This window comes from Mirounga leonina, unplaced genomic scaffold, assembly GCF_011800145.1.
Source record: "Mirounga leonina isolate KUSES-001 unplaced genomic scaffold, KU_Mleo_1.0 Mir_53, whole genome shotgun sequence".
Taxonomy (NCBI): domain Eukaryota; kingdom Metazoa; phylum Chordata; class Mammalia; order Carnivora; family Phocidae; genus Mirounga; species Mirounga leonina.
In genome coordinates, this window is record NW_023270807.1 from 97,520,646 (window position 1) to 97,545,450 (window position 24,805).

At 38.1% G+C, this 24,805-nt stretch overlaps 1 long non-coding RNA gene across 1 annotated transcript in view; it reads right to left on the reverse strand.

The window, feature by feature from the left end:
* Positions 1-24,805, reverse strand: part of LOC118001018 — a 215,746-nt gene that overhangs the window by 40,269 nt on the left and 150,672 nt on the right. The window lies entirely within an intron of this gene.

Here is a 24,805-nt window from a genome sequence, read left to right on the forward strand (position 1 = left end):
ATTAGAGTATAAGAAAATAAACACACTGGCCAATTTTACTTATGAAATATACATAAATAGCCAAATAAACATTTGCAGATCAAATCCAATAGGTCATATTAAAAATATGCTCACAAATAAGCAATTTTTGTCCTTCCTTGGAAGGCAAGAGTGACTAAGCAATAAGAAAATCTATCAGTAAAACTCACCGTATCAACATATTAAAGGAGAAAAGTCATTTTTTTTTTAAGATTTTTTTTTAAATTTATTTATTTGAGAGAGAGAGAGCATGAAAGGGGAGAGGGTTGGAGGGAGAAGCAGACTCCCTGCCGAGCAGGGAGCCCGATGCGGGACTCGATCCCAGGACTCCAGGATCATGACCTGAGCCAAAGGCAGTCGCTTAACCAACTGAGCCACCCAGGCGCCCAGGAGAAAAGTCGTCTTACCACCTAAATATTTTTAAAGCCCAAGAGCATGTGAAAAAAAAAATCAATATTTATTCTTGGCTTTAAAAAGCTATTAAATTAGAATTAGAAAGGAAATTTTCTTAACCTGACAAAATGAATTTACAAATATCTTTATAGCAAGCATCATGCTTAAAGATCGAAATTTGAAGCATTCTCTTTAAAGTCAGCTAATACAACAAGAAAAAAACTCCTGTTATTACTTCTGCTATGCAGTTTTGTATTGAATGTTCAAGCCAATACAATAATACAGTAAAAATAAATAAAGATAAAAAGACTGAAGAGGAAGATACAAATTCCCTTTTTCCCATCTTTCAGATTGCTTCATCACCTACATAGAAAACATTAGTAAACAATTAAACTTTACAAAACATAAGAGTATTCAACAAGTTTGCTGGATACATGAAACATGTGATCCTGGGACATTTTGTCACAATGACAGGTGGATGAGGTCACTATAAGAGGGAAAAGAGCATCTGCCAATACACAACTCACTCATCTGCCTCCTATTTCCTCCGTACTCTGAGATGGATCATCTAGTTCATCTCCCTTCCTCACCTGTGTGCCGATGCATGCCAGCATCACTTCAGCTCACTTGGCAAAACAGCTGGCCAAGTATGAAAATGTTCCCAAATTTGGATTTGTGCAGAGAAATCAGGTGAGATTATCATTGGACTTTACTATAAACTGTGTATTCCAAATGAGCCTCATCAGAATTCAATATAGGAAGCTCTAGCAGTAATCCAGCTAATAAATGGCATCTTGCTTCCCATTTATCCCTTTGGGCATTTCAAGGGGAAAGGATAACTAGTTGAGAAAGAATTTTGCATTCCTTTTTGGGGGGGTTGTTTGGGGTTTGTTGTTTGTTTGTAACATCAAACTATTTATTACCTTGAACACTAACTGCCCCATGTATAATTTCATGTTCCAGTAATGTTGCTCACGCTGTTTCCTCAATCAAGAATGATTTTTCCCTTCCCCAATCAAAAGTTCATTCTTCATAAAAATTCTGCTCAAATGTATGAAGCTTCTAGATACTTCCCAATTAGAGTCAGCCCTGTGTTCAGATGTGTCTACATTGGTATCTGTTTCATATTTACATATTTAGCCCCCCTAAAGGATTATGTTTGCTGAGGGCAAGAACAGAGTCCATTTCTGCATTACTGTGGAGCATCAAGCAGTGGATAGGAAAGTATCCTAGCTATATCTGTGGACTATTTTAAAATTGATCCCAGTATTACCCAGTAGCATTTTCTGCAATAAATGAAAATGTCGTATCAGCATTCTCCAAAACCATAGTCACTATCCATATATATCTAATAAGCCCTTGAAATGTGACTAGTGTGACTAAAGAAGTGAGTTTTTAAATTTGATTTCACTTTAATAAATTTAATTGTAAACAGTAGTTTGAAAGATTTCTTATGGCCGAAAATGAAAATTATGTAAATTAGTATGACATGCTGTTTGCCTTAGCTGACAAATAACTAAAATCAAGTGCATTTCCAACTTCAGCTCTCATCTTAGGTGCTCGGTAGCATCAACTTGCTGCTCTTTCTAAGTCTCTGTGGATGGAATGGGCTTCATCCCCACTGATATGTGCTCAGCCCCAGAGCCCATAATCTTGGCCCAAGTCTGGGATAAATGACTTGGACAAACCTGCGTTGTCTGAGCCATCAGGAACACTCATGGCTCTGATTTGGGGCTGGGATACGTCTCCCAGGTAGAAAAGAAAGTGTTCATTTCATAGGAAATGTGGCACAACGTAAGGGCTTCAGATGCTCAGCTCTGAAAACAGGAACAGCTTCTGACTTTTCCACAGCTGTGACACTGGCATCCGGAAGTGTGGGAAGCTGCAGTTTTGGCAATGGCACTTGGCATGTTAGCAGAGGTTTTCCAGAACCATCGCCATCATCATGGCACCATAATTTGAGCAAGACACTGTCCTTGAGTATCCTGAGACATCACCTAAAGGATCCTTTAGGGAGGAATTGAAGCCTCCAAAGTAGTAGGGAGAGGTGAGGTCAGAGAAACACTAATTCTACCATCGTACCCCTCTTCTCCCTTAACCAGTGTGATCTGGTGAAAAGCAAAATGCATATACTTTTCAAACAGCTAAACAATTTTAAAGCTTCAAAAGGCCAATGCAAAATAGTCTTTTATTTATATGTTGAATGTTTCTGTTTTTCATCTTCTAACTCAGTGCCAAGAGCAAATCAGGCACACATCACACAGAACTATAAAATGAACAACAAATAACTTGACTTGTCAGACAGCAACTGGTTCAACCACGGACCAGCTTCACACATTACACCTTCAACATACACAGCAGCTGCACTCCACAGCAGCATGTTTAGACTGAAATCTTAAATGAAGAATGTCCAGGATTAACTCAATAAATAAACTTGAGTTCCATAGTCTCCATAGTTTGTAATGTGCTTAAAAAACGCTACTAAATTCTTTACAACAAGAATGCTCAGGACTTTCATACACTTTTTTTGAATAGACTTCATAATTCAAGATTGGAAAAGCCAAGATGAAGATGAACTCCAAAATATCACACATTTGGTTTATGTGAATATAACTCAAAACTCAAGCCTAAATACCTAATGAAAAACTCATGGTTTTTAAGAGCTGATTCTCTCCATATTAGATCTCTGAACTGCTCAAATTTTCTCTCCAGGTTTGCAGAGACCATGGATTAGTACCTTCAGAAGACTCAGGATTCAACTAAACTCATGAGGAGATAGCACACAAGAAGATCCCAACAGACATACGTAAAAATCTACACTTTTAAAAAGCCTTTCTCCAATGATTCCACGAAGCTAAATTAGACAGATTTGAGCTTGGTTTCCAGATCTACCAACCACTAACTGGAGTCCTTAGACAAATTATTAGCTTATTTGAGCAAGTTTATTGACCTTTTAATGGTGACTAATAATACCCCATAAAATATTATAAGAGGGCACGTGATGTGATGAGCACTGGGTGTTATACACAACTAATGAATTGTTGAACACTACATCAAAAATGAATGATGTACTACATCCTGGCTAATTGAACATAATAAAAAACATAAAATAAGTGAAATAACGTATATATGACACCTAGCACAGTGCCTGGTACACAATACACACATGAATGGTAGATATTACTGTTACTTCTACTGTTACTATTACCTCTACTACTTTTACTGTTACATTAATTATATCACTACTATCAACACTACTATTAGTACTATTACCACTACTACTATTAAGTGACCGAGCACGAACACAGAAAACTCTGGATATGAGAGCAATAAGGAGGCTTCATTTGTTTTCAGCTATAGAACTACAAAAATAAAAGTGATGACTATATCAAATCATTGTGGTGTGCACCTTAAACTAATGTAACATTATGTGTCAACCACACAGCAATAATTTTTTAGTCAAAAAAAGGAGTGACCGGGATGCCTGGGTGACTCAGTTGGTTAAGCGTCTGCCTTTGGCCCGGGGTACTGGGATCAAGTCCCGCATGGAGCTCCTTGCTCAGTTGGGAGCCTGCTTCTCCTCTGTTGCTCCCCCACCTTGTGCTCTCTCTCTCTCTCTCTGACAAATAAATAAATAAATAAAAGGTCTTTTTTTAAAAAAGTAATGAAATTCTGGACATTGAATCATCCCTTCTAAATTTTTCTCTATAGATATTGTTTTGGAATGATAATAGCATAATGATAACATTAGCTTGGCATGCTTATAAAATAGTTTATCAAAACACAGAGGGAATCCCTTCTCTGTAACCATTTTATTCTTTGGAAAGTCCACCCGAAATATCCTACCTAGAAAACAAGGACTATAAAATACCTGCAAGTAACAGTGCCTATCTTTTTAAGATTTTTAAATATCTAGTGCTTGGTAATTAGAAATGACAAAATAAAATAAATGTACCAACAGTATTTTTTTAGGCAGAGAGCGTATTTATTAAGCCTGCAGAATGTTGCAGATATTTAAGCTTGAACTGAGGAGACCACCAATGACGCAGGAGGCAAGATCTCTAATGTCAAGGAACTTATAACATATTAGTGCAGGTAAAACAAGAGTAAATCATTCAAAACAACATAGCTTCTAAGGGCTGCAGTTAGCTAAAGATGCCATCAGTGAAGAGTGGAATAGTCAAATAAAATTTCATGAAAATGGTAAGACATGCTTCAACTGAGCCCTGACAGGAGGCAGAGAGCAAAGGCCAGAGTTTCCAGGCAAGAACTTTATCATAAACCAGGCCAGAGCTTTACCATAAACCAAGCCATGGAAAAAGGATTGGGCTTTACATGTTTACAGGAACAATGGGGACACTGGTTTGAAAAGCATTTTGCCAAATAGTGGACCCTAAAATGGTATATATATCAGCAAGCTGGTAACTTTAGAAAACCTGTTTAGGAAAAATTAGCCTACATCAAAATGCGAGATGATTTGTGGATGGGGAAGATTGCAGACAAGAAAAACTTACAAGAGGCTCTAATAACCTATAAAGATTATAATAATAAGGCACAGAAGGTTTGGGTCAGGGTGATCACAGAGAAAGAAAAAGGAAGACACACTAATGAGAAAGAGTCTGAAGGAAGATGCGCAGAACGTATTAACCAACTGGATATGGGGAAAATTAAGTGTCTACCAAGAAAAAAAAAATGAGTCCAAGGTTCTTAAGCCTTGATGCTTAAAAAGAACCATGGTGCCCACAGAAATGGAGCCAGAAGTGTAGAGAATGGCCAGGAAGAGGGGAGCCGGTTGACAATGACGTGAAACAGATTGAGACATGGACATGCCTGTGGGAAACACGTAGGGGTGGAGCTACAGATTTGGGCACCAGCCACATTGAGGTGTGGGGGAGCCGGCACAGCAGAAGGCATCTAGAGAGTCAGAGGACAATGACTTGATCCTAGAGATGTGATAACCAGAAGACATTAAGTCCCAGATGCCAATGTTGGTGGGACTTTAGGAGAGAGGAGAAATAGCTTTAAAATTAAGAATTTCTCAGAAACTATCTCTCTGAAACAAGCTCTTCCTCTTTTCTGAACTACACATAAAATGAAAATGGGAAGTTATGATTTATGCAATAAATTCTTTAATGCATCCCAGTGTGCCAGACACAGTCCAAGGAATGGAGATAGGGAGAAAGCCAATGAATTGAAAATGAGGTTCTCAGTCTCTACCTCCTACCTGTTTAGAGTCACTGATGCTTGACAATGACAACCCAGCCTCACCTGGGTCCAGAGACAATCTTAGACCAATGTGATTAGGAGGCAGGACCTAGAATCACTCTTGCTGCAGGAAGTTGATACCTGGATGTATCCATGGTCAAAATCCCCCCTGCCCTGCCAATCTTCCAAGTTTATCCCCATTCTATACACTGATCATAACTAAAAATGTTCTCCCTGAGGACACTGCAATTTGGACCATGCCTGAACTTCTCTAAATTCAACCTCCCCACAGCAGAGGTAGTGCCACTAAATTAGGCCCATCTTTTCTAGGTTCCTTAGCTTCCCTACATTCCACTCAAGGAATCTTTAATTGACTCTATTCTATTCCAAGGAGGATCTGAGAGTAGCGCTTATGAAAAAAACTCTCTGGTTTTATATATATCTCAAGAAACATGTTCACTAACAATCTCAATATAATCTTGATCCCTTCAATGAAAAGTTTAGCCTCAGCTTCAACTTTCTAATTGACAACTGAGAAAGGTAGACTTTCCATCTTTAGAGGGGTCCCCAGACATCAGAGCCAATGAATTCCCACTCAGACAGCTCTGATAGAATTACTTCTGTCTTCTACCAGTGATTCATATCTGTGTTCATCAGGGCTTATGATCTTCTGCCCCTTAGTAGTTTTATATATTTCATTCACTCTTTTTCAGGACTGCAATTGGACCAAAAATGCATAAGAGATTCAAAAAGGGAAAAGCCTAACTAGTCCCAGAACATCAAAAACTAAATAAGAAAAGTTCTTTGCCTTGCATTAAGCTGCAAGTCAGATTGCAAAATTCAAATTCCATTTACTTAACGAGTTGCTTATAATATCACAAGAGCAATGAATCTAGTCTCAGAAGACTAAGGAAGTGAAACATGAGCAATGACTTATAGTTACAGTTTTGTCATAAAACAGTGATTTATTCACGAAGAGGGTTTGTTTCTTCTGATGTGTAGACCTAGTCTAGCTTCAAAAGATATTCAGTTCAGTAGATATTTGTACATTACCAGATGTGTGCAGATGAACAAGGTTCCATGGCCCTCACTTCGAGGAGTTCCAGTTATTAGGTTAACTCAAAATCTTAACAAATCAGGGACCAGGGTTAGCAGAAATAGAGATTCAAGAGCCAGAGAGGTATGTTGGGATGAAGGAAATGAACTTTATACTATGTGGTTAGAGGAAGGGGTAGACATTGAACTATTTTAAGCTGGAGCATGATGCAATCCAAGTTGCATTTTAGACAGATCACTATGGTGATGCTGGGTTGCCACGCAGTGGCAAAGCCAAATAAAGGGACTGCTTGGGGAGATATAAGATGAGTAGAATCTGACTGACCTGGGTCAAAAGAAGAGAGAGGAACTACCTCCTCAGAGAGTTCCTATGTTGCTCACAACATTCTCAACACTGAGGGTCCTGCCTCCCAGAGGGAGGCAAGCATCTCTCAGCCCAGGCACCTCCCCTTTGCCTCTTACTTATCAAGCCTTCTTTATGTTCTAAGTTCTAATGACAACAAGTGTTCTTCAAAGTAAACTGGGATAATCCAACCTGATCTTCACATTTGTTATTGTTGAATTTATTCTTCAATTTTCTTCACTAAGCCTGAGGCGATGGAAATGACACAAAACTAGGGAAATCAGGTGGGTGGTCTTGGGATTTTAATGCTGGCTTGTTTGTAATCAGAGATGTGACCTTGGGCAAATCACTTACCTTCTCTGAATCTCATTTTGTCTATAAAATGGGGAATTACCCCAGCTATAAATAAAACCCCTTCCAGGTATGTCTATTTATTCCAAATAATTCTGTTCTAGTCTATCAACCAGTTATTAGTACGCAAAGAAAATACTGATTAACCCCCAGAGCAGTTCAGATAGGTTATATACTAAATGACTGCTTGAAAAGGAAAGTCCCTGAGGCATAATAGACCAAAAAAATAATGATAATAATAATAATAATAGACTACTCTAAATTAAGACAAAGACCTAAAGGAAGCAAAACAATTCAATGGGATTTGATTGCTGTGAAAGTGCTGATCTTGAATTAGATATCTAAGTATGTTAAGAAAATCACCAAATGAGTTTAACTGTCTGGGACTAAAAACTAAGAAGAGGTGTGTGCAACTTCTGAACCAGTAAATCTCGATTCCCAGTTACTGAGCTAACTTCTAATTCCTGCTGGCCATCGTGCAAATGGATAATTTTAGTGAACACTTGCTGTGTGGGTTTTTAAATTATTTTGTTTTAGCTTTGTCTAGTAGCCCTCTTTTCCTTTAGAGAACCGCATCCCTCATTTTTCGGGGAACTACCCCTTAACCAACTGTGAGTTCATGGTGTAGGCCTGCTATCATACTCTGTAACCTTGGTTCTTTTTTCACAGCAATTTGACTGTGGTTGGGCTTCTGATCTCATCTGACCACTATTCTTCTTTAGGATTTTTCACTGTGCAACTAAGAGGTAGAATCCTTTGCTTTCTGATGCTAAAGCTAGAAAGATACAGCCTTAAAGCTGTCTGTCAGTGGAAGGAGGTGTTCTGAAGAAAAAAAAAAAATGAGAGATGGAAAGAAAGCAAATCATGGCAGCATTCAAATGCCAGTTCCTAATATTCCTGGAATTGCTCCTTGCCTTGTAAAAATTTCTTTAACTCTCCTTTTGATTCTTGAGCCTAGATATTCTGCCAAAACCAGTTCAAGTTGGATTTCTGTATTTTGCAACCAAAAAATATTCTGACTGATCTAGTAATTTTCACCATAAAGAAGAAAAGTAGAAAAAGAGTGATTTAGCTCATTTCATCAACACTACTGGAAAAATCACTTAAGTCCCCAAATAATAGTGGCATGTCAGTCTTTAGATATGTCGAACAACTGTATATATTTTCTGAGCCAAACACAAAATGGTCCTTGCCAAAAACAATTATATTTAAGAGGTTTTGGTTTTGGGGCGCCTGGGTGGCTCAGTTGGTTAAGCGACTGCCTTCGGCTCAGGTCATGATCCTGGAGTCCCGGGATCGAGTCCCGGGATTGAGTCCCGCATCGGGCTCCCTGCTCGGCAGGGAGTCTGCTTCTCCCTCTGACCCTCCCCCCTCTCATGCTCTCTGTGTCTCATTCTCTCTCTCGCAAATAAATAAAATCTTAAAAAAAAAAAAAAAGAGGTTTTGGTTTTGTTGTTATGTTGTCTTCAAAATGCAACAAGGTGTGAATCAGTTGCAAGAACTTTATGAACTTCCTGAAGTGCTGTTGGTCTTCAGTAAAACATGTATGAAAGAAAACTCCACATGATGTATAAAACTGGATGCCCACACAGATCATGGCCTCATAGGATATTGTTAGGGCGTAGAGACATGTGGGAGAGAGGCATGTATCTACCCATCGTGAAGGTCACCTGGATCACCTCAAAGGAACGCAATAGGGTTCAACTGAAATGGCCAGCCTGTCCCACCTTCCATCTTGACTCAGAACAAAAGAAATTAAAATGATTTTCTACCTATAGGGGTGCCTGGGTGGCTCAGTCGGTTAAGTGTCAGACTCTTGATTTCAGCTCAGGTCATGATCTCAGAGTCTTGAGATTGAACCCTGCATGGGGCCTCCACACTGGGGTGGAGCCTGCTTAAGATTCTCTCTCCCCCTCTGCCCCTCCCCACCTTTCTAAAAAAAATTAATTAATTAAATAAAATTATTTTCTACCTACAGGAAAAAATAGGCTCCAACAGCTGGAAGGGAAAGATAGGGGAATAAAAATGAAAATAACTACAAATCACTTCTCATGAGAGTTACTCACTAAACTTGAACAGCTGGGCCTTGAAAGGCTTGGGACATATTCAACAAGCAAGTGTTATATTCATTATGTCCTCACTTCTGCTCTGTGGTAAACTGGTTTGACAAAGACCATCTTCACAAATTGTTTTGTTTTCAGATCAAGTATCTAAATTGAGGAAAAGTGAGTTCCCAAGAAGAAAGGTAAGAGAAAATTTCACGTGAAAAATGTGGAAGAACAGATTCATGGACAAGGAATATTAAAGGTTCTCTACCTTTTTGCTCCATAGAGCCCTTTGTCAGTTTTGTGAATCCCATGGGCCCCTTTATCTCAATAAAGAGCATCACCACTTCCCCAATGTTCCAAGTCAAATATACAGAATATTTTCCAAGGTCACATAACTACAAACTTAGATATAATTTTAACCACAAACTTAACCACAAACTCAGATATAAGCTGTTGGCAAGTTCTGTTAGCTCTACCTCCCTCCCCAATTCTTTCACCCTAGTCAAACCTACCTGATCTAAGCTACTGCAAATTCCTACAAACTATACCACATCTACTCCTCTCCTGCCCCATACTCTAACCGATACATGGCAAAAAGCAAATATTCTTTAAAAATTCAAATCATATTCATTCACTCCCCCACTTGAACCATTCCTAGGACTTCACAATTTAATTGGCATAAAATAAAAATATGTTACTATGGTCTATGAAACCCTCCATGATCTGAAACCTGAACCAATGATATAATAATGATAGCTAACATTTACTGAATACCTACATATTCCAGACCCTGTTGTAATCATTATTTATGTCTTGTTTTTCATCTTTGAATAATTCCATGAGTTGTGTATTACTCATACCCACTTAAAGATGCAGAAACTGAGACACAGATAGGTAAGGTAATCTGTGCAAAGCCAAATAAATAAAAAATGGCAGGTCTGTTATTTGAACCTAGGCACTAGAAGTTAGGTTAAAAAAAAAAAGGAGTCAAGCCTGGATTCTTAAACAGTACACCATTTCACTTCTCACCTTCTCCCATTGCTGTTTCTCATAACACTGTGTTTCAACCCCACTTTGTTCTGTTCCTTGAACATACTAAGCTATTTTTTATTCTCAAGGACTTGCACCTGCTGTTCCCTTCTCTGGATTATCCTTCCCCAGATCTTCATAAGGTTAACTCCTTCTCATTGCTCAGGACTCAGCTTATCATAGGCACTGGTGGTTGCCTATTCAAATCTATCCCCTTTCTTCACTAATTCTTTAGTTGTTTAACTTTCTCTGGTAATTCTTGTACTTAAGTGACTCAAATTCCAGTTCCAGGAGCTGAATCTTAATTAGTTTAAATCTTAAACTCTAGGTCAGTCCTGGTAATTTCATTTCCCATGCAGGTGATACAATTTGGGTCAATAGATGTGATGCAAAGTCTGCTGGGAACAGAGAGTTCTTGCTGGTGTGTGTGTGTGTGTGTGTGTGTGTGTGTGTGTGTCTTTGAGAGAGAGACAGACAGAGAGAGACACAGAGAAAGAGACCTATGGAAAGAAGATGTCATTTTTACCTAAGGACTTTGCCTAAGGTGCTTGAGGATGGAATGCCTAGAAGTGATGTACTCATCTTGCAAGCAAAGAGGTAGCTAATCCACATGCTAAGACAGGCATGTAAGAACCAATATTTTCTTACATCCACTAGTCTCTGACTAATCCGAGAGCCCTTCTATCTTAAGACATCTTTTTATGTAAGATAACAAAGTCTTCTATTGTTTAAACTATTTTATGCTCAGTTTGTTTGTTACCTGCAGATGAAAGTATCCAGGCTGATCCACAGTTAGTCACCTCTCCAGAGAGGCCTCCCTGACCATCTGATAGAGTTATACTAACCCCCTGTCATTCTACCACATCCCACATTTACTTTTCTTCATAGTACCTACCATCTGAAAGTATCTTGTTTTTTATTTTCCATCTGCTTATTTCCCTGGAATATAAATTCCTTATAAAAAGGAATCTTCTTCATTTTATCCATTGCTAAATCGCCTATACCCAGAATATGGTCATACTCCTCCTCTTAAAATCTATGTGACCTTGGAAAATTTTCTTACTATCCTTCTGTGTGGTTGGATTATAAAGATCAAATTAGTTAATTCACGTGAAGTACTTTAAAAAGTGCCTGGCACACAGTTAATATTCAATAACTTAGTTATTGTTATTACTATTCTTATTATAGGCATTCAGTATTAGTTGAATGAATGAAAATATTAAAAAAATAAATCTGTAAGATGTGATGCAATCATCCCCTAGATTAGAACATAATGATAGAAGGACTTGTCTTACTCAAAAGAAACAATTTTAAGAGGAGCAATGGAGTCGTGCTAAAGGTAAGAAAATTAACATCTGCATAGAAATCTCCATTCCCTGAAGACAGAAGCACAGTGGAGAGTATTGAATAAGTAATAAGAATAATAGTGACCAGTATGGAGCACCCATCATGGTATGGATATTAGGGGTGAACAAGACAGGTGAGGTTCCTTTCCTTAACAGCAGTGAAAGAAGACTTCAACTGTACATTTTATTTGGTTAAAAGCCAACCATGTAACAGGTGCTTAAATATCAATAATGACAATTTAATCACTAAGAAGCAAGGACACAGCCAGAAGAAATGACCACTTTGCACCTAGTTCTGACAAAGAGAAGAACTGATTGGTAAAGTGAAAATAATGTGAATTTTGAAAAAAAAGGGACCATGATATCCTGATTTTATTTTTGTCCAAGAAAACTGGACATCATGGATTGTACACTCTGCACTATGTGAATGTCTTCAAAATGTTTAGAGAAAAGATATGCATTATTCATGGCATGAGACGCCTAAAGAGATTATGACTCAAAAGTGTTATGTTCTCAAAAATGCAATTTTGAGTACAATTACAAATAATAAAATGATGAGGAAAGTGCAAAGAAAACTTTTAAAAAGTAGCTGTAGATATTTTAAAAGAAAAATACAATTAGAAAATATCCATATCTATCTTATTTATCATCTAGGTAATACAGTGCCAAGAACATAGCAAATAATCAGAAAGTATTGCCAATTGAATGAATGAATGAATAAGCGAACATGAATATGAGAATGGCTGGCCCAGTAAGACTCATGTTAGGGAGATTAAGGTCCTGAATCAGCTGAGATTAGGGGGGAAACTTAAAATATCACAATAACTTATGGTTTTATTTGAAGCAAGAGAAGTCCATGACTTTGAACTAATGATAAAATGACACAAAGATTATGTTTTTCAACCTCCCAAACTCATACTAAACACTATTGGAAGGAATTGAGGCCCAAAGAGGGTAAAGACTTTATTGGTCAGCACATACCTGTTCTAAATGAATGCATACCTCCTGACAATGATGAATTACAAACCACATGATGAAAATAATTTGCAATTGAGATCTCTGGGTACTAAAAGCAGTATTACAAGACAAGAGATAGATGAAAGAGCCAAAATAGTACATTCAGAAATCTACAGGGAGGTGAATTTGTGATTGGTTCCTAGCAGCATTCTGAGTGGCTGATCAAAAAGCAAATTCAAGCCACATTTTCTCCTTTGATACCATTATTAATATGATAGACCATTATTAATCCAGTAGATCATCTGGGCTTACACAAGAGGGTTCACATGGCTCATAATCTGATCAAAATGTCTTTAAGCAATCTAGAATAATAAGGTTTGGAGGCTAGCTTAACTTGGCAAATTAGCCATTGGTTATGCTAAAGGATAGTTAATGGTTTGTGCCAACCCAAAAGAAATAGCTGAGTTGGATGCCACAGTGCTTTGTTCTTAGATTTGTAATATTCAACATTTTTATCGATCATTAAAAATTTTGAGGTTATAGTCATTGCATTTTTCAATGATAAATAGTTTTGTAGTATTGCAAAAACACTGCTCAACAGAATTAGGCTCTAAAATGTTTCGGTGTCTTGGGATAACAGACTGAATTGAACAAGATTGGGTTTAATAAGAATAAAAGAATGATCCTGAACTAAAGTCCAGAATATTAGTGTCACAAAAACAGGTTATAAAAAGGACTCTGACTCCAGTTTTTGATGTTTGCTGACACATTTCATTCCTCACCTCACCCTCTTCCCCTTTTGCCCTACATCTGGGCAAGCTTTTAAGAAAGCCTGAGTGCTTCTTTCCTTGGCTCTGACAAGAGATTCAAACCATGCAAGCCCCTGCTTATGCATAGGAATTCCCATGGAGCACCAACTTCTAACCAAAACAAGCATCAGGAGCCAATCTGTTTTCCTTGCTTTCTCAAGCCATTTCAGTTCTGCTTGAGAGGACTGCCCTGGTCTCCTAGGAGACTTTGTGTAATAAATCTTTTTATATTCTCTTGGTATGTATGCGTAGTCTCGGCGTTCAAACTAAACTTTGCGGGGGTCCATCTGCCTCTGCAGGGTGGATACAACATGCGGGATTGAGGGGGAGGAAGCGGATGCATTTTAGGAGTAACATGAAACAGACTTCCATGAGTCTAAGAAAGACTGAGAGTGTACAGGTGAGAAAATCAGGAACAAAAAGCACAGTAGAAGTCCACAGTATGGCGGAACTTCTATAAGGACAAATGTGATCTTAGGGGGCTTTAGAACAAGGGGTATGAGCCTAGGAGGTACTCTCTCCAATTCTGTTGGGTCATCCAACCTGAGGTTACAAGTTTTCAGGGCTGTCTCTTGACGTCTTCTTTAACATCACTCACTCCCTTGGTGATATCATCTAAGCTCTTCAATTTAAATCCCATCTATATGTTGGTAATTCCCCTGGTGTTTATCTCAACCTAGACTAGGATGGCCCTCCCCAGTGTGGGGTAGGCCTCCTCCTATCCATTGGAGGCTTAGGTAGGAAAACAAAAAGGCTGAGTAAGGGAAAATTTGTTCTTTCTGCCTGATTGTCCTTGAAATAAGACATTGGTCTTCTGCCTGAGGACTCAGAATCAGACTGGAGTTCACCATCAGCTCTCCTGGGTCTCCAGCTTGCCAACTACAAACCATGGGACTTCTTAGCCTTCATAACACATGAATCAATTCCTTATATAAATCTCATGATCAACAGAGGATAGATAGATGATAGATAGATGATAGATAGATAGATAGATAGATAGATAGATAGATAGATAGACAGTTGTAACAGTATGTCCTTATACCCTGTTTGTTCTGTTTTTCTGAAAAAGCCAGACTAATACACTTACCTTCTCAGTGAGGACTCCCCTGGCCATTTTAACCAAGGACTATAACACCATTTCCTCCACCTACATCTTATATGACTGCCCTGCTTTATTTTTCTTTCTCAAATACTTATCACTCTAAGTTACTTTATATTATTTATCTCATATATTTTCTGTCCTCCCCACTTAAATGTAAATTCCATGAGGTTAAGTATTTTAATCCACTGTATTCACTGCTTTATCCTCAGTATCAAGCACAGTGCCCTAATGGGTATTCAGTAAATTTTTCTTGAGTGAATGAATGAATGAATGACCCTTGAAATATTGTGCCTTAAGTGTGATAAATGAAGAAGGATATTGCCACACTTATTTTTTTGTTTTTGTGGGAGTTTTTTTGTGAGTGAAAGAACTTCAAATCATATCCCACAAAGAATAGAAGAAAATGAGTATTTTTAGCCTAAGGAAGAGGAAACAAGAAGGAGTTAGAAGAGGAGAATGGAAATTGGTCTGATATGGTAGATAGCTTCAAATATTTCAGGGCTCTATTAAGAAAAGGGATAATCCTATTCTACTTGTATTTCTAAATGATCAACTGGTATAAATAAATGGAAATTACAGGCAAACAGATTTCAATTCAATTCAGAATTTTTTACATAGCCCAAGTTTCCACTAATATCTTAGGCTTCCATTGAAGGAGCAAGTTTCTCCTTCTCGAAGGTTTAAAATGAATGAAAACTTCATGGAATTTTAATATTATGCCAGACTATACACATTTATTCTGAGAATGAAATCATATGGTTGCCTAGTACTGAACATGGAGGACATATTTACAAATGAAGGAGAGAAAAAAAAATAGGTCAATAGCTTCCAAATATGAATCTGATTTAGTAATTTTTCCAGCTTCATAAACCAGTTGAAAAAGTTTTAATACCTGTAAGTACTCTGTTATATGGAAAAAAAGTTCCCAGGGCACCTGGGTGTCTCAATCATTAAGCATTTGCCTTCGGCTCGGGTCATGATCTCAGGGTCCTGGGACTGAGCCCCACATCGGGCTCCTTGCTCCACGAGAAGCCTGCTTCTCCCTCTCCCACTCCCCCTGCTTGTGTTCCCTCTCTTGCTGTGTCTCTCTCTGTAGGATAAATAAATTAAAAATCTTAAAAAAAAGAAGAAAAAATTCCCAATTTTTCTCTTAAATTTTGATACCATCTTCTGAACCCTTCTTTACTCTCCTTTTTTCTCCCCAACACACACACACACACACACACATTCAAGTTCTAATCATTATAATTATAGGTTACTGACTCTGATATTTCTAGAATTGTCTCAATCTTTCCTCAGATTTAAGTTAAAAATAGAGGCTAAAGGGTGCTACTGGAACATCTCCTTTAGATATATATAAAAAAATTTAAGTAGTCAATTTAGAAAAGAGTAGTATAGTACTCTAACTTCCTTTCAAAAGCTGAAATTCCATGCTACTATCCTTTCTGTCAGTAGAAAAGAACCCCATGTATCTGAAGTGAACTCTGTCTCAAGGAAAAAGACCACAAGTTTCCTTTGCATCTTCCAACAGGGCTAATTAAGGCAACTAATACTCAATAAATATTGACTGTCAAATACATAGGTTCCTAAAGACCTAGCATATAGGAAACAAACTGAGGGTTGCTGGAGGAGAGATGGGTGGGCGGATGGGGTAAATGAGTGATGGACATTAAAAAGGGCACGTTATGTGATAAGCACTGGGTGCTATATACAACTGACAAATTACTGAGCTCTACATCTGAAACTAATGATGTACTATATGTTGGCTAATTGAATTTAAATTTAAAAAAAAGAAAAGAAAGAAAAGAAAAGCATTTGTCTCTATCCTATCTTCCTCATTTTTAAAGGTTCCAAAGGACTTTTATAAAAAGACCTGATAATTTAAATAAACCAATATATTAATAATCATGCTATGAATTGATCTCCTAGGATTAGAACTGTCCTACTTCATTTAGATTGCCTTTAATAGAGTTGACTATCTTTTCTAATTTTCTTGATTACAGTTCCATATATAATACATTCATCAGCTATGGTCATCTTTTCCCCTTCAGATCTGGGTAAAACTGGACTAATTCCCATTCTGCATCCTATTGAAAATCTAATGTAAACTTTAAGGAGGAGGTAAAGTGGGGATGTGTTTGGGGTGGGGAGGGTAGGTTCTCATGTTATGACTTACCTCCCAATTTTTACTTCTGCTAGATTAGTGTCTTTCACCTCACTGTCTTTACTGTCAAGTTGTACACAATCTCTGGATATGAGTCATTCAGCCCCCTGTCCTTGATTTCCACCAAAAAAAAGGGGGAGAAAGGAAACAAACAAAAAAGATCATTCAGAAATCCTTTTGTGTATCACAGACTTCAGAGGTTTTGGAGTAACAGAGGGAGTTTTAATCATAGCAATACACCTCAAAACTGATTATCAGACATCTCTCTTTTTCAAATGTCCCTTTCTACTAAGTAAATCCCAGCTCCCAAAAAGTTCTACAGTTCTTCCCTCTTTGTTTTCCTTCACCCACAAATCCCTTCTTATTTCTTAAACAGAGCAGTATGGCAATGTTATGATTTATTAGAAATCCAGTAAAACAGTCTTAGAGTCTTCTTTGGTACCTCCCTTTTTTATATCCCCTATAATCTATTTTAGTCCTTCAAACACCATTCAGAATGAACTCCTTTTCTTTCTTGCTCTCTGGTCTCTAGCTCAATTCCACAAATCTACCACAGCTTCTCTCTCTGTCCCCTTCAATACAGAGCCTGACCAAACGCATGACAATGTATTTGCTCAGATTCAGTCCCTGCTTAAAACCTTGCCAGCAATTTCTCACTTCTCACTTAGAGATTTGAAGATCTCTTATACCTTCAAATCTTAGAGATTTGAAGAGTGCATAGACCCATTCTGTATCTTTCCAAGTTAATTTCCTAACGCATACCTCATAGCTCACCACAGCCTCATCACTGCCTGTACCATTTTGTCTTTGGTCTTGATATATTCACAGTCTCTGGCAGTCCCCTGTATCTCCTTTGTTTATTCAAATCCTATGCATATTTGAAGACCATCCCCCCAATCCCACCCCATCTTATAGATTTCAAGCCTAAAATTCTCTCTTCCTTTACCAAATTATTGTTTAGATAGCGATACACAGAAATCCAATTACTTCAAGTATTTTTGTTTGTCTGTATGTTTGTTTCCCAAATTTGACTTGAACTGATAATAATAAGGAAGACTCTATTTTATTTGTGTTTATGTCTTCTTATATAGCCAATGCCACGTCTGGACATACAGATGCTATTTTAGTTTACTGAACAGTTTGACATCTAAAAACTTGGGCTGGGTATGGCTACCGTTTACTACCTGTGAGATCTCAAGGCAAATTTCTTAACTTCTCTAGGCTTTTGTTTCTAAATGTGAGTGACAAAGGTCCTCACAAAGAGTAAGTGATACAATGTATGTAAAACACTTATAGTGTCTTTGGCATTTTAGCCAGGCCATTTTTAAGGATCAAGTAGAAAGAGCATTTGAGGTCATCTACACCAACACCTTCATTTCTCAGGTAAGAATATTAACCCCAGAGTCTTAGAGCCTTATTCTAGGAGAAGCAGTTGGTGGCTTTCTCAAGATAATTATTGATTTGGGGCTGATCAAGGACTAGGACCCACCTTCTGACTTTCAGCCCATTTCTCTTTCTGCAGCACCCCAATGCCACCAGAATTTATTTGGAAGCTGGAAAACCTTCACGTGATTGACAAAACTTTAAATCAATGTACTTGGGGTATTGTGGAAAATTCGAGAGGATAGTTTTAAGATGCTTTTAGGTCACTCTGATAACAATTTAATTTAAAAAATCAATAAAGAATTAAAAGATGTTATCTGCAATTCTAAACAAGAGGACACAGCTAAATCGTTTCTCTCCCTTAGAAGAAAACAAAATGAATTTTAGCATTTACTCTCTCAATGCTCTTTACCTCCAAACCCTAATCATAAGTTTTGAAAAGTATGTGGGTGTCTTACTGTAGTAAGCATTATGTAACATGTGGAATTGTTGAATGTTGTGCACTTGAAACTAATATAGCATTGTATCTCAATTATACTTAAATAATAAAAACAAATTTACAAGTAAGTATGTGTGTCTATGTGTGTTTACATGGACCATGTTTGAACAAGCCCATACAAGTATGTGGACATGAGCAGATTCATTTGCTCATTGAATGGGAAAGAAATCTATATCATCTGTTGGATTGGTTACTACATTGACATCCTGACCTTTGACAACTCCAGAAATGAAGAGGCTCCACAAAGCAGACTGGGTAAATCCAGACAGAATACTGATTAGAAGAGATCCCTGTAGCTTATCTCTTACCTGCAAGAATATCAGGGACAGTGGGTGACTTCAAGAGACCATCAGAGATTCATTACTCCTGTAGTACAATCTGAAAAGGTTAAGCCCCACCACTCAGTGCACAGTGGGTATTTTCAGTCTCCATCCAGCTGTATTGCCCCCACCATCTTGGACCAGGCCTCTTTCTCCCCACCTACACACCTGCCGCCTCCTCCACACGTATACATGCACATACTTAGAAACCTTAAGGTTTCCACTCTGCTTATAGAAACTGCCTAATGTTAGCTAAAGCAGAATCCCACTGGGAAATTGACTCACTTCCTGGGAATTCCAAAGGAATAGAAATAAAACCTGTATCTTCTATGCTCAGATGAGCAAGGAAATTTTAGAAACTAGAATTTACCAAATATTTTCCATGTTTCAACTACTCCTCTAGGGCTCTAACATGGACAGTATTGTTTACTTCTGTCATATTTATAACTCTATGGTCAGCTCCTATCATAAAACCCACCAGATTCTCAAAAAATATTTAGTAAATGACTTCCAAATGAACTTGTCCAAGGTCACACAGTAAGTAGAAAAAGCAGAAATCAAACTAGGATGTAACTGACTTCAAAGACCTACTTCTTAGGCACTAAACTATACCACCTCCACTCCTACATTGTACATCCCCTGAGAATCTGTAACCTTCTTGTTATGGGCTGAATGTTTATGTCCTCTTAGAAGTCATATGTTGAAGCCCTAATCCCCCAGGTGACTGTATTTGGAGATGGGGCCTCTAAGGAAGTAATTAAGATTAAATGAGCTCAGAAGAATGGGGGCTCCAATGCAATAGGATTAATGCCCTTAAAGAAGAGACACAAGAGAGCTCTCTCCCCACCTTCCTACATATATAGTCTGAGGAAAGGCCCCATGAGAATATAACCAGAAGGCAGTCATCTGACAGCCAGAAACAAATCCTCATCAGAAATCAAATCAGCTGGAAACTTGACCTTGAACTTCTAGCCTATAGAACTGTGAGGAAATACATTTCTGTTGTTTAAGCCATCCAGTCTGTGGCATTTTATTATGGCAACCTGAGGTAGACTAATACATTTCTAATACCTAAAATTCTCCAGCCTTGAACTTTATAGGACTCTGTGTCCTGAGTTATTCTGGTGCACAAGAGGGTATATGCCACAAGGAAAACAAATATATATCATATGAAACTATAGGAAACCATCACCTATTTAATATACAGTCATGTGCAGAACTCCAGTATATTCAAAAAGAAGAAAACAATGTTTTTCTATCAAGCTCTACCCATACCACCCACCCACCCCCAGCTGAAACTTTAAATGAGAAGGAAAGGTGGATAGATTGTGACAAAAAATTCAGTGTTATTGTATATTCAAAACAGTTATTGAAAACATATTGATGGAGAAATGATTCATAATTTGGATAAGAGTAAGCTGAATATCAAAGCAGTAGTATCTTTTTACCTCAAGCATTCTCCTCAATTTCTACTTCTTTACATAGTAGATAACAAGATCTACAAAGAAATATTTATAGCCACACAGCATAGTGCCAAGTTGAAGCAGAGCCCAGAGCCCTCTGACAATGCTGCAGTCTCCCTCTCTGGAACTTTGGAACTTTGGACAGCTCCAGAACTCACCAAGGGCTTGTGGGCAGTACTCTCCCACGTGCATGCTCTGATGACCCGAGTAGGAAAATGAGACGAGGTCAAACTCATCTGAGCACCTTTCCAAATGGCCTCTACTTCAGTAAAAAGATTTGAAGGGTATATATAATAATTTGGCACTCTTGTGGAAAGATTCCCTGTGGTCTGATGGTACAAACCATTGCACAGCCTGTTCCATGGATATTGGGCTCAAAATTATTCAGTACAGTGTCCCCAGTATCTAATTTATCATAGAAACACAGTAAATCATCCTTTACTGCATCAACACAATTCCAATTAGACATTTGCAGACAAGAAATCTGCACTTGCCTAGAAAACTCTTCTCAACACTGAAGAACATGACAGTCTGAAATTAGGATCCCACTGAAATGTTTCATCAGGCAGACCTAGTTTTGCTATAAAGAAGCTACCTCCCACATGTATCTGAAACTTATTTATTCCTCCCCCAAATTGGTGACTGGCCATAATATAGTCATCACTGTAATGGAGAATGGATCTTGCTCAGAGGCATCCTCCTGAAGCACATACACTCAATAGTCATAAGATTGTAGAATGTTAGCGATAAGGAGTGACAAGCAATCATTCAGCCCAACTGTTTCATTTTAGAAATTCAAGTCCAGAGTGTTCAAATAACTTACCAAAAGTCACACAGGTAAGTCAAGTGAATTATATTTCTTTAATAATTTCCTTTTTTCATACAACCCCCCTCTCTGCCTACCTCCTCCCTCTTCTCTGGCCCTAGCCCTTGTTTCACTATGGCTTCAGTTGTAGATGACAAGGGAGGTGACATCACCCAGGCAGCTATCTTCCTGCAAACAGATTCTCACCGGAAAACTGGCACTCGGAGCCTTGGCAGGGAATGTGCTAAAGCAGGAGCAGAGAAGTGGCCACCATCTGGACAGCATGATGCTTGGTGCCAAATGGGCCCCAGCCATAGGGAGGGAAGAAAAGGGAAGGGTGTCACGCGACTGCACACATTTATTTTCACTTCGAGGGGATATGTTAGTAACCATGTTATTGAGTGGAAGCTGTTGTAGGTGGTTCTGATGGCTGACAAATGTGTAGGCAAGGATGAAACAAGGTGAGTGGTAGCCAGGCAATTTGCAAAAGATTTGTGAGCCAGAAATAGTCAGTGGTGTCTGATTACCATGTATGACTGAAAGGACGCATGTTTAAATGGTAAAACTATGTGTATGCTTTCCCCCCCTTACTTTCCTCTCCCTTTTTAGAAAAGTAGTAAGCATAAGGATTTTTCTGACAGTACCTAGAAAAAAACCTTATATTTAGCACAACCCACTGACATCCCTCTCTTGTTGCTAACTTTTAATCATATTAACATTTTCCTATGCTACAGCTCCGTGTTCCACCTATGAAAACTATACTTACGTACAGAATGGTTTTCAGTGGTCAGTTAGAAGCATCAAAGTTGGTACAGATGCTTTCCTCTGAGTGATCCTGGTTTTCTATGTACATATTGCTCTTGGCAATAGTTTTCAAATAATGTATACCTTAACTCTTACTGTCCGTGTTTGTTATGTAGATGACTCAAGTGAACTAAGCCCTAAGAGGGTATGGGTGTCTTAAAGTGTCTTCTCCACTTTAAGAATCATGTTGAATTTTCCATAATATATCCACAATCTATCATCTCCACTGTTTGGCATTTTAAAGTTTACAAAACACCTTCACATACATAGTGCCATTTTAATTTTGACAGTAATAATCTGTTGTTGGCAGTTCTTCCTACTTGATAAAAATACTAAAAGCCTTGCCAAATAGAACTCAGCCCCTGAGGAGCATTGTGGCATGTGGAGGAAGCCTCACTTTGGATCACATGGACTTGGATTTGACACTCAAAACTTCAGGGCAAACACAGTGAATATCTCCAAGCTTCAGTGGTAGCAATCCCTGCTTCTAAGACTCATATGCATCCCAATAATAATGGGAAGATCCTTGGCACGGTGTGGGGGCACCTGTCTATGTCTTTTTCCCTGCTGAACCAACTCCAGGCCTCATGCATTTCTATTACACATGATGCCTTCCCCCTCCTTTTTTTGTCCTTTTTATAACCAGTGAGACACATTCTGAAATATCTGTATGAGATGAAGAAAATAAAACCTTTGGCCATGAAATGCATCCATGAGAAATAATTGATACAAGGGGAAAATATTATGCTCCAAAATGGAGCTAACCAGCCCAATCAACACTATTATTAATTATTAACTTAACATGGTCACTTTCCTTTTATTTTTTTAAAGGGCTTTAAGACCTACATCATAAGTAACCAGAAGTTAATATTTCTTTTTTTCTGTTTTGCAGTGATTTAAATTTATATTTAGTAAAAAGTTGGCTACTCATAACCAAAATGCTGAAATCTGATAAGCTTCTTCTGAAATGATTTTATTTTATTTGTTGCTATAGTAATATAAAATCTAATGACAAAGACCCCCCCAAAAAAATGCATCTGCTCCAGCTGATCCATTCAAATTCTGTTCAAGCTGGGATAATAGCCTCAAGGCAAAATCCTCAGTACTTGGAATATCCTTTCAGTTCATCAGGATTCAATCTCTGTGAAATAAAATGGTTCCTTTAAGAGTTAATTCTACAGTCAAGGAGAAGTCACTGCATCCCTGCTAATAGGAATTCATTTGTTACATTGTGTCTTTCTTTGAATATTACCAAGGCCGGGTGACCACATAATTTCATTACTCTTCAGCAGAGCGTCTAAGTAGGACTCAAATACTGGAGGCAGAAGGATTTCCTCCTCCTTAGGTGGGGGATGCTTCTGTCTGCTCTTCCTGTTTGTTTCCACATGGAGGGTGCTAGGCTGTCTCTCCTAGCCTCTCTTTTCCCCTTCATGCCATCTTTTGGCTAACTCAAGCCTATTAGTCTTGAAGGGAAAATTTGGGAAGCAGAATCCTGTCTACTTCTCCAAATTTCTGTTCAAGAAATGACTGTCCCACTAGCCTGTAATCTGGCAACCCAAGACACCTGCGACAGAGGAAACTTCCATAAATCCAAAAAGCATATGACCCAACTAGACGGTATAACCAAAAGCTGGCATTTAACCTTGTAACTGCAGCTTTTTAACCAAAAGCTACAGTGATCTTCTATAGCTATAATGGAGTTAGTATCTACCTTTTGAAAGGACAATAGTATTCACTATTTTGTATATTTTCTTATATATTTATTTTACTAAATAAAGTCTACTACTCCAACTCCAAAATATAAAATCCTGACAGGGGGGCACCTGGGTGGATCAGATGGTTAAGCGTCTGCCTTCGGCTCAGGTCATGATCCCAGGGCCCTGGGATCGAGCCCCACATCGGGCTCCTGGCTCAGCGAGGAGCCTGCTTCTTCCTCTCCCTCTGCCTCTCTCTCTGCTCATGCTTTCTCTCTCTCTCTCTGTATCTGTGTGTCTCAAATGAATAAATAAAATCTTTAAAAAAATAAAATAAAATGCTGACAGGAAAGAAGCCACTAATTAAACTATATTTCATTTTTAAAGCATATTCACAATCTAATCTAGCTGCCCATTTATATATATATAATTTATATTTTTTTATATAAATTTGTATAATTTATGTTATACAGAATTAGATTTGATGTGATAGAGAGAGAGGGAGAGATGAAAATTTTATCTATCAGATTTGAATTTCCAAAAATCATGAGATGGGATATCTTTTTTCTAATTCTAACTACCCAGGCGATATTAAGTATAGGATAAGGGAATTTAAAAATCAACTATAAATAATATGTCTCATCAGTCATACTTATAAATTTTTGAATATATACCTATTAGGATAAACTTCCAAACAAATATTTATAAATCAAAGAAATTGAGTCACTTTAGAAAATATTTCACCCTTTTCATGCCCCAATTATCCAGGCACATGGGTATTGTGAAGTACTTTACTTTAAGCCCAGCATATTAGGCAATGAAAGAATAGGCCAGAAATGTTTTCGTGTGTTCAGGTATTAGCTATTGTTCACAGGTAGCAGGTGGATATTTCCCTCCCTGGCCCTGAAAAGTCATCTTAAATCCAGCTCATCAGGCAGGCCATAGAGGACCTGCCTCAGCCTCAGAGGCCACTGGGCCCTGTCCAGCCTGCTCTTCTCTAGATAAGTAAACTGTGT